This window comes from Helianthus annuus, chromosome 8, assembly GCF_002127325.2.
Source record: "Helianthus annuus cultivar XRQ/B chromosome 8, HanXRQr2.0-SUNRISE, whole genome shotgun sequence".
Taxonomy (NCBI): domain Eukaryota; kingdom Viridiplantae; phylum Streptophyta; class Magnoliopsida; order Asterales; family Asteraceae; genus Helianthus; species Helianthus annuus.
Genome location: NC_035440.2, coordinates 39,933,055 through 39,944,768, shown reverse-complemented (window position 1 = coordinate 39,944,768; position 11,714 = coordinate 39,933,055). Strand labels below are relative to the sequence as shown.

Sequence of the window (11,714 nt, the reverse complement as noted above, 5' to 3'; positions counted from 1 at the left end):
TAAGCATGTGCACGATTCCATGATTCGTGACGATCGAAGTTATGCTTTAAGGCCCGCTCCATACTAGCACTCATCATTGTTTGTTGATCAAATAAAGTACGCTCCGAACCCGACCATGACTCAAAAACGGGTGCCGGAGGACGTTGATTCTCAATGACTTCTTGCATAGTGCCATCATAAGCCCAATTCGGCTCATATGAGCGTTCCATGTAATCATAAAAAACACCACCATAACCCCCTCTTGGGCCCCCTTGGCCCACCTCCACATGCTCACCATGAGGCTCATCCGCATAATCCTCATCACCACTCAGAGGTTACGCATCACTCTTCGGTTCATCCTCTTCACCCGGTAGAAGAGCTCTCGCATCAACTTTCAATGCTCGCCATCTTTGACCCTCCGATTTAAGCTTGTGATACCTTTCCGATTGAGTGTAGGTCCACCCGATACCCATCTTTGAAATCTCAAAAGGCTTGTGCCTTTTCGCTGCCCCCTATCCTCTGAAGTGATTGCCTTAAACTGCTTCATCAATCCCGTGATAATTCAGCAATACGGGATAATGCTCCTCCCCAACTTGTTTTGGAAAATCCAAAGATGGTTCATAATCAAATACCGAATTGGGAACCGAGGAGACCCATTGAGCAACGAATAGAAGACTGGTACTTTCGGGTATCTTACTTGTTCATTATCTCCTCTTCTTGGAATGACATTCAAAATGCAAATGGTTAACAACAATTTGGCTTCAATCTTTAAGTTCTTCCGGTACAAAATGCCACTATAAGTGTCGTGCAAGAACAAAGCCGCTAACATGTCATTCCAACGTGGATGCTTCTCCGGTTTAACCAACGGATCATCAAGACTAGGGATCATGTCATCACGAGCAGGTAGATTGTCGTATTTCCCCAATTTCCATAGCGTATCAAACGACATTTCCACCTTACTCCCATTAACTTCACCCGTCAACTTCATCTGTGATGGCCTATCATACTTGTTGCATTTGAGGGTTACCATCCATTCTTGAATCTCATCCATAAACAGATTTTTACTATCCTTATCATAACAACTAAGTGCCGCCTCCCATCCTAAGGCACGGAACTGGGCAAACACATTAAAAGGCCCAAACTCGACCTCTCGAACTTCCCTCTCATAGATGAATGCAGCAGCCTTGTTTTTTAACCGATTCATACTATCATGGAATAGTGTGGGCTACCACTCATCCGGCTGATCATCTAGAGGACCCGATTCCCACCTTGGCTTTTCAGCCGGGTCTAACTCCATCATTTCTTCCTCCTCACTTTCACTTTCACTAACTCTCCCCAAATATTGCCTCTTCTTTGGTTGTACTTCCGGCTGTTTGCCTTTGCCTTTAGACGAAGAAGACAAACTAGATCCTGCTCTTTCCTTCGTTCTTACCATTTTCCTACACACATTCAAGACAAACAACACAACCAAACACAGAAAAGTTAGACCCTTTTTTCCAAAACATCCCCACACTTGCTTGTTACTGTAGTTGTAGATGTTTGTGAACCAAAAATTTTATAATTATTTTCTCAAAAATTTGGCATGATGTCTCTACAATATAGAGGTTCCCAAAAGTTCACTACTTTACCATCAATCCTACATCTACAACCATTACAATGATCAAATAACAAGTTTCATGACAAAAACTATGAACAAGCAAGTGGATATGAACAAATATCTAAAAACAACCTTAATCTTCACAATGCATCATCAAAATATAACTAATAAACTTCCATACCTTTGTTTGAAGATGCTAGAACACAAGTGAAACAAAAACTTCAAAAACCCCCAAAATTTTCGGACCTAGGGTTTGTGATTCGAACCAGAAAATGTCGTTTTTTCACAAATCTCTTCTCAAAATCAGCAAGTACGTGAAAAATTAGTCAAGATAGACCTAGATTTCACTTGATTTGGCTAAGAATTGAGAAAGATATGAAAGAATGAAGGTTGTGGGGTTGTGGAGTTTGTAGAAGATCTTGTGGGGTTGGATGAAAGTGATAGAGGTTGTTTGTGGTTAGGGGAGAAAGAAAGAAACGAATGGCCAGGGAATAGATCACGTGTTTCCTTATTATTACTATTTTTTTATGTATATACGCTGCCTGCTCGACCCTTCAGTTCGCCAGGTCCACCGTAAATTACGGTGGACACCGTAAATTACGGTGGACCCTGGCACTCAAATCCTAACGTAACTCAGTAGGTTTTCACCGTAAAGCCCACAAATTTTCAACCCCCACCGTAACTTACGGTGCCACCGTAAATTACGGTGGACACTGGGGATTCAAGCTTCGCCAAAAATTCTGATTTTAAGTGTTTCTTTTTATATTTTTTTTCAGATTTTTCAATTTTTTGTGTTTTTAAAATTTTCAAAAACATATAAAAATTACCCTACCCCCTCGAAAGTCCCGTGTTGTCCTCAACACAATGTTAGAATTATTCGTGACCCGAACATCCCCACACTTGTTTCAAACACGGACTTCAAGCAAATTCGGTAATTGTGCCAATTATACAAAACAAACAAAACAAAATGCTAACTATTTACATTACCAAACCTGGGCCTCTCATGGTTGATCATCGTCTACCGGGCATAGAATGTAGCCCGCTTTCTCAAGCTCCAAGTTGTTTATGTCGTTCCCCTCCAAGTATGGCTTCAACCGATGGCCATTCACCGTTTGTTGTTTGTTTGTTTGCTCATCTTGGATATCTACATCACCAAACCTCCCAACTCGCCGAACGACATACGGGCCCATCCATTTGCTTTTAAGCTTGCCCGCAAACATCTTGAGTCTTGAGTTGTACAACCAAACCTTTTAACCCACTTCAAAGGTTTTCTTCCTCAATTTTGCATCGTGTACTTTCTTGAGCTTGTCTTTCTAAGCCGATGCACACTCATATGCCTCGTCTCTAAGTTCTTCGATTTCACTCAATTGCAACTTTCTCATCTTTCCCACTTCATTATAATCTGCATTTACCGTCTTGATTGCCCAATATGCCCGATGCGCTAACTCCATCGGCAAGTGACAACCCTTTCCATACACCATCGGTAAGGTGTTGTGCCGATTGGAGTTTTGTAGGCCGTTCGGTATGCCCACAATGCATCATCCAACTTGCTCGACCAATCCTTCCTATCCGTTCTAACCGTCTTCATGAGAATTTCTTTTATTTGACGGTTGGACACTTCAACTTGTCTACTCGTTTGCGGATGGTAAGGTGTGGCAATCCGGTGATTCACGCTATATCGCTTCAACAATTTTTCGAAATTAAAGTTCTTGAAATGTGATCCTCCGTCACTGATAATAACCCTCGGAATACAAAAGCGGGAGAAGATGTTGGATTGAACGAATTTACAAACAACCGAGTGGTCATTTGTTCTTGTTGCAATAGCCTCAATCCACTTAGAGACGTAGTCCACTGCCACCAAAATGTATAGAAACCCGTTGGAATTTGGAAAGGGACCCATGAAGTCAATGCCCCATACATCAAATACTTCTACAACCAAAATTGGTTGCAATGGCATCTCATCCCTCTTGGAAATGCTTCCCATCCTTTGGCAATTTACACAATTTCTAGCGAACTCACACGCATCCTTAAAAATTGTGGGCCAATAAAACCCACATGAGAGAACCCGGTAAACCGTTTTATGCCCACTAAAGTGACCTCCACATGCGGATGAGTGGGCATGAGTCAAGATTTCCAACACCTCCGTTTCGGGCACACACCTCCTAATGACTTGATCCGGCCCAATCTTGAAAAGATCTGGTTCATGCCAAATGAATTGCTTCACTTGGACCATAAATTGTTGTCTTCGCTTCTTGGTCCAGTGATTTGGAATGGCACCCGTGGCTAAGTAATTTACGTAGTGAGCATACCACGGTGCAACAAAGGTAGATACGGCTAAGAGTCGCTCGTCGGGGAACCTTTCATTTATTTCACTTAAGTCATCAATGCCTTCCACCGGGATCCGAGACAAGTGATCCGCCACTATATTCTCACTCCCCTTTTTGTCTCGGATCTCTAAATCAAACTCTTGTAACAATAACACCCACCGGGTTAAACGAGGCTTGGCACCTTTTTTCTCCATTAGATACCGGACCGCACTATGATCCGAATATACCACCACTTTGCTCCCCTAAATATACGAACGAAACTTATCCAAAGCATACACCACCGCTAGTAACTCCTTCTCGGTTGTGGTGTAATTCAGTTGCGCTTCGAATAAAGTCTTGCTTGCATAATAAATTACCACCGGCTTTTTATCAACTCGTTGACCCAAAACTGCACCAATTGTAGTATCGCTTGCGTCACACGTGATCTCGAATGGCTTGGACCAATCCGGTGGTTGCAAGATGGGAGCCTTCACCAAGTGTTCCTTCAAAACATTAAAGGCTTGCAAACATTCATTAGTAAAATCAAATGGAACGTCCTTTAATAACAAGTTACATAAAGGCTTGGTGATAACACTAAAACCTTTTATAAAACGTCTATAAAATCCTGCGTGCCCCAAAAATGACCTTACACCCTTAACATTTTTCGGTGGTGGCAAGGATGATATTACCCGTATTTTTGCCTTGTCCACCTCCATGCCCTTTTCCGATATTACATGGCCTAACACAATGCCTTCTTGGACCATGAAATGACTTTTCTCCCAACTAAGCACTAAATTTTTCTCAACACATCTTTTTAAAACTTTTTGTAATTCATTGAGACAAGATTCAAAACTAGTGCCAAAGATTGAAAAGTCATCCATAAACACTTCAAGCGACTCTCCAACCATGTCCGAGAAAATACTCATCATCCATCGTTGGAAAGTTGCCGGTGCATTACACAAGCCAAATGGCATTCGCCGAAAGGCAAAAGTACCATATGGACAAGTGAAGGTGGTCTTGTGTTGGTCATCCGGGTGTATTGCTATTTGATTGTAACCCGAATACCCGTCCAAAAAGTAGTAGTATTTTTGACCCGACAGTTTCTCAATGATTTGGTTAATAAAAGGTAGCGGGAAATGGTCCTTAGAAGTGGCGGCATTCAATTTACGGTAGTCAATACACACACGCCACCCGGTAACCGGTCGGGTGGCAACTTGTTTACCATTTTCATCCTTGACTACTTGAATGCCGGCTTTCTTAGGCACAACTTGGGTAGGACTTACCCAAGCACTATCCGAAATTGGATAGATAATTCCCGCATCCAACCATTTAATTACCTCTTTCTTTACTACCTCCCTTAGGTTCGGATTCAATCGCCTTTGAGCTTCTCGTGTCGGTTTTGCATCCTCGGTGGTAATAATCTTGTCCATGACGACTGATGGACTAATTCCTTTGATATCGGCAATTGTCCATCCATAGCTCCCTTGTTCTCTTTCAAGACTTCCAACAAGGCTTGTTCTTGCACCATCTCTAAATTAGAGGCAATAATGACCGGTAGTGTGTCATTATCCCCTAGAAAGGCATACTTCAAATGGCTTGGCAAGTCTTTGAGCTCCAACTTTGGTAGTTCTTCTAATGATGGTCTAGTACCCGAATTTATTTCCACCGGCAAGCCTTCGAATTGGTGAGTCCATGGCGGTCGACCTTCCTTCAAAGCCATGGCATCCTGTTTTTCCTCTTCAACCCGTAATGCACACGCATGTACCTGTTCAAAAAAATCACACAAACAAACATCTATGCCATCCTCCTCGTACTCATGCGGGTTGCATCCGTCGACTAAATCTGCCATGAAACACTCATCAACACCAACAACATTAGAATTGTTAGTAAAAACATTCAAACGCATTTTCCGGTTTCCAAAGGTCATATCGACTGTACCAAATCTATAATCGATCACAGCATGCGCGGTGCTCAAAAATGGCCGACCCAAAATAACATTTTGTTGTTGTTTTGGGTCTGCGGATGAGTAGTCCAATATAAAAAGTCAACCCGGTAATAAAACTCATCGATTTTCACAATCACATTTTGAACCATCCCCCTGGGTAACTTATGAGACAAATCGGCCAAAACAACTGTTGTCTCTACTCTTGCTAACTGACCAAAGTCGTATTGGTCATATAAGCCCCCCGGTAAAATGCTCACCCCGGCTCCAAGATCTAGTAACGCCTTTGCCATTTTAAAATTACCAACTTGTATATTTATTAATGGCGTACCCGGATCTTGGAGCTTAGGAGGAAGTTCCCCATTCAAAACCGCACTCACTTGCCCGGTCAAATCTACCCGCTTAGGCATTTTCTTCTTTTGTTGCCTTTTTTGTGTACGTAACTCTTTTAAAAATTTTGCATAGGCGGGTGCTTGTTTTATTGCATCAAGGAGTGGAATGTTAATTTTAACTTGTTTAAACATGTCCCACAACTCTTCTTTTTGGGGACCTCTTGATGCAATAAAATTTTTCTTCCCCGGGTCAAGTAAAGCCGATGGAAACGGGACTTGACTCGGTTCACCTTCATCTTTTTCACTTTTCTCATTTTCACCCAACCCCAGTTTTTCAACATTTAATTCTTTAGGTTTAACCGGTGAAACTTCATCATCACTCTCATTACCCGTGACATCCTCAACTACCCCCTCAACCAAACCTGGTGACAAGTTTGCTTTAAATTCTTTGCCACTTTGATGCGTATTGGTGTGTATATGGAATTAAGTATATTTTATGCCCTTTTTACACGTTAGTCAAGTTTTAAATTTATAAAACACGATATTTTACTAACACCAAACACACATATGGGTAAGTGCACCCATCGTGAGCGTAGTATAGTGTTGGCAAGATACCGAGGTCGTCCAAGGACACAAGAGCTTTTAGTACCGATTTATCCTCAACGTCTAATCAAATCAAAAAGTTTAGAAAAAGGTTTTAAACTAGAAAAATAAAAACTAACTAAAATGCTGAAAAATAAAATAAAAATAAAAATAAATAGACAAGATGAATCACTTGGCTCCGACTCGTGTATAGTGTAACCTTTGATTATTTCCGCACTTTTGCACTTTTTAAGAGACTATCTTGGTTATTGTAGTAGGCCCCTCTTTTGAAGGTGACATTACCCTCAACCCAGTAGTTTGAGTCAGGCATGGCCCCGTGTCCATTGGGCAATGGATGGTGGTGGTGGATGATGGTGTTGTGATGGTGGTGGGTGGTGGGTGAAGTGTGAGAGAGGTGGTGTGCCAAGGGATGAGTTGCAAGTGATCCAAGCACTCCTATTTATAGGCTGAACAGAAGCTCGGGCATGGCCCCGTGTCCATTGGGCACGGCCCCGTGTCCATCCTTCTCTCTTTCTTCATTAATTGCAGTTTGTCTGCATTAGTTGACCACGCCCCCGTGTCCACTGAGCACGACCCCGTGTGCAGAAGCGTATCGGTACTATCATGATTTTCCTGGATTTCGCGAATCTTATAGTTGACCACGACCCCGTGTCCACTGAGCACGACCCCGTGGTGGGCGATGGAAGCTTCTACAACTTTGTCTTTTCTGCTGACACTTGGGCACGCCCCCGTGCTCACTGAGCACGGGGCGTGTTCAGCCTTCTGTCTTCTTGATTTTGCTTGGGAAGATGCTGTCAGGGGGGGTCGGGCATGCCACGTTTGTTCCTTTTCTTGTATTTATGTTAGATTTAGTTTCCTTTTTGCTTCTTTTGTTCATTTGAGCTCATTTAATCCTGAAAATACAAAAGGAAGACAAAAACACACTTTTTTCCAACATTAGTACTAAAAAGGGTTAGTTTTATGCCACAATTGATGCAATTTATATGTTGCATTTTGTGCACATCAAATGCCCCCACACTTGAATCTTTGCTTGTCCTCAAGCAAAACTCTTTATAATGTGGCTTTACACTCCCAAATGGAATGGGTAGAAGAGAAGGTTTTTGGGCTTGTCATAGAGTGTCGGGATTTCCAAGATTCTTTATTAAGTTTTATTTTTATTTATTTACAATCCTATTCGTCATGATTTATTAAAAACGTTTCATAAAATAAATTACTTATTAGGGCATAACATGCCTTTTTAAAATTCCATTTATATACAAGTTCACATACCTCACGGGGGATCACTCAACACTCGGCCGAAGGTGTATTTTTAGTGAATCACTCGAGAGTGGCATGGAACTTACTTCTACCATAAGCTTGCCAAGCAATCAATCCTCCTCCTTTTTAACTATATACCTTTGTAAATATCAAGAGGACTTTTTGGGTGAAGGGTTAGGCTTGGGCTAAAGGTAGGTGGTTGGGTTAGTAGTTAGTAAAAGGGCGAGAAGCGTAAAAAGCGTCGGTTTTCGTAAGACTCGATATTTTTCAAAACTTTTTTTTGATGAAGCATTTCCTTCAAACAAAGTTATTTTTGATAAACTTGTTTGTTTATTTCTTTGACTTCATCATTTTCATTTTTTTTTTTGAATCAAGTCATACTAAAAACCGAGCTTTGTTACTAAAATAAAGGTTTTAAAATGAAAAAGAGTTTAGGTGGGTAAAGGGTGTTTGGTTTGGGTTATGAAATGAAAAGGTTTAGGCTCAAAGGGGTTAACTAGGGGGATTTTGGGTAGGTGGTAAAAAAAGAAAAATAATGGTGTAGAAATAAAAAGAGTTAGTCCTAATGCCTCCATCATTTACTTACTCGGGTTTAAGTTGGTAAGGACCGGGAATGTATCGTCGTGGCAAGTTCTAGAGTCGTAAGAACCAAGCGGCTATTCACACAAGAAACGAAAAATGAGCATTTAGTTTAAAGATATATATTTGTATGCCCAATAAAGGCTCAAAACTCACTTTTGTAGGAATGAGTTTTTATGTGATCAAGTATATATAATCAAATTTTAACTAAGTTTGTCATGCCGTTTCATAATTTTCTTATGTTGGTTCTTTTTATCACGACGCTATAGGTTGTAAATTTGTAAAAATATAACCTTTTTAGAACTTGAAATTCCTAAGTTAAACCTAGACAAGTAAAAAAAATGGAAGTTTTTTGAAAAAATTTGGGGTGATTAGCGGTTCCAATAGAGTTTTGTGTATGGCTTGTTAATTAGGACTTGCAAGATTCAAGGTTTTAGCATCCCCCCCCCACACTTAAATTACACATTGTCCTCAATGTGTCCCAAAAATAAGTTTTTAGGTTGATTGAATGTGTGAAAAGGTGTGAAAAAGCAAAATTTTGTGTTACTGGGCGTCTGGACACGGCCCCGTGTTGTCCGGGCACGACCCCGTGTTCAAGTGCCAGTAACAAAAGTTTGTAAAAAGAAACAAAAGCCTGGACACGGGGGCGTGTTCAGTGAGCACGCCCCGTGTCCAGTTACCTAAACTGGGCATTTTCTGCAGATTGTGCAGCACGGGGCCGTGTTGGGTGGGCACGACCCGTGCTGAACTTGCTGTAACGAAGAAAAATTTGTCGGATGGCCCTGTTTTCGTGCATGGGTCGCTGGTGCAAGTTTCCCTTGTTTTCCTTCACCATCCCGAGTGTGTTTTATTCCTGAAAATTAAAACTAAACTAGAAAACATAAAAATTAATCTAAACTAAACTAAGGATAGTTCCGCGGAATGCCTCCGTGGTGCGCCACGTTTATAAGGGTCCTTGGCTAGACCCAAAGTCTTGTCATATGTTACCCAAGTGGGATGTTTTGCATCCCATGCTACACCGTCGGAGGGCATCATCTAAACTTGAGTCAATGACCTTCATGTAGTTCACCGGGTCTTCGTCTTCTACTCTTTTTCCGACTCCAAACTTTACTTCCTCGTCCCCAACCCTCAATGTTAGTGTTCCATCATTCATATCTACCACTGCTTGGGCTGTAGCTAGGAATGGCCTCCCTAGGATGAGTGGTACTTCGGTATCTTCCTCCATATCTAGTATGACAAAGTCGGCCGGGAAGACAAATTCGCCGACTTTGACCAATAGATTTTCAGCGACACCTTGTGGATATTTGACGGATATATCAGCGAGTTGTATACTTATTTTTGTAGGACTTGTTTTTACTAAGCCGAGTCGATTGAACATTGATGAGGGCATGAGGTTGATGCTTGCCCCGAGATCTGCTAGTGCATTACGAATGGGAGATTTCCCAATCGAGCAAGGAATTATGAAGCTTCCGGGGTCAAGCTTCTTTTGCGGAAGTTTATTGAGTACTAAGGCGGAGCATTCTTCGCCTAAGTTAACTAATTGCAATGATTCAATTTTCCTTTTATGAGTAAGGAAGTCCCTCATAAATTTTGAATATTTAGGCATTTGAGTTAGGACCTCGATAAATGGAATATTAACATGCAATTGTTTTAGTAAATTTTTGAACTTTGCAAATTGCTCATCGGTCTTTTGACGAGTTAACCGACCGGGGTATGGAACCGGAGGAGTCTTAGCCGGCTCTTGAATTGGTGGAGAAGCCTTCTCTTGTTGGGGCGCGGGTGGAGTTGGTTGTTTAGATTGGCTTCCTTCAGTTGGTGGAAGTGGAGCATCTTCAGGACCCACGGTACGGTTTCTTAATGTTATGAGATGTACTTGCGCCTTTGGGTTGGTTTCGGTATTACTTGGTAACGCGCCTTGTGGTCTCTCGGAGAAATTTTGAGCTATTTGATTTAATTGTTTTTAATGTTTTGAATGCTAGCTTGTTGATTTCTAAAATTCGATTCCAATTGTTGAAATCGATCCGAGTTTTTCTTTTCGGTGTCGGAGATGAGGCGAGATACAGTATCTTCAAGCCTTTCTCATCGACTTTGTTGTTGAGAAAAAGTTTGTGGTTGTTGAAAGTTAGTTCGTTGGTTTTGTTGGTTACTACTATTGTCGGGATCTCTCCAACCAAGGTTAGGGTGGTTAAGCCATCCTTGGTTGTAGGTACCCGTTGGGGGACCCGACGGCCTAGGTCTATTATCAATGTAGTTTACCGTTTCCGTTTGATCATCTAATTCTTTCATACAACTCCAATTTTCATGTGGCCCACCACACCCTTCACAAGCCATTACCGAGACCGTTTTTGCCATTTCTAATTTTTTTGATTTTTGAAGAAAGGGCCTCGATTTGGGCTTACAAAGAAGTGCTTTCATCAACCTTATGGGTGCCTGGGGCAATAGATTTATTGCCTCGGGGAGTGTGCCACTGAAAATTGGTTTGAGCAATTTCCTCAGTTTGTTATATATTTCATTTGGGCGACGATTACCAAAAAGTCCCCCGGAGCTAGAATCAAGTGTTTGTCTAGTGTGTGGCAACAACCCATTGTAGAAAGTGGATACTTGTTGCCATATCGCAAGACCGTGATGAGGACACTTTCTTAGTAGCTACTTGAACCTTTCCCAAGTTTCATATAAGGACTCCCCATCCTCTTGTGAATATGTATTAATTTCAGTCATTAATTTAGCCGTTTTAGCAGGAGGGAAATACTTATATAGAAACTTTTGGGCTAGTTCATCCCATGTGTTTACTGAGCCAACTGGAAGGATATTAAGCCAAGCCTTAGCTCGGTCTTTTAGTGAAAATGGAAACATACGAAGGCGGATGGCGTCGTTTGATGCCCCAGTGATCCAAAAGGTATCACATATTTCTAAGAAATTAGTAATATGTAGATGAGGATCCTCGTCCGCAAGCCCATGTAAGGTTGCGGAGTTTTGAAGCATTTGTATCAAATGTGGCCGAAGTTCGAAGTTGTTGGCTTCGACATTCGGTGCATTGATAGCGGCGCCGAGATTACCTACGGTGGGGCGTAGGTAATCCATGAGGGTACGTTGGTCCGCCATCGGAAGTGGGTCTCCCA

General features: G+C 41.7%; 1 non-coding gene across 1 annotated transcript; it reads left to right on the top strand.

Moving 5' to 3' along the window:
• The first annotated feature begins 11,212 nt into the window (after nucleotides 1-11,212).
• LOC118481486 lies at nucleotides 11,213-11,319 on the top strand. Its single transcript, XR_004865695.1, has one exon. It is a non-coding gene; the product is annotated as a small nucleolar RNA R71 (small nucleolar RNA).
• Nucleotides 11,320-11,714: the final 395 nt, after the last annotated feature.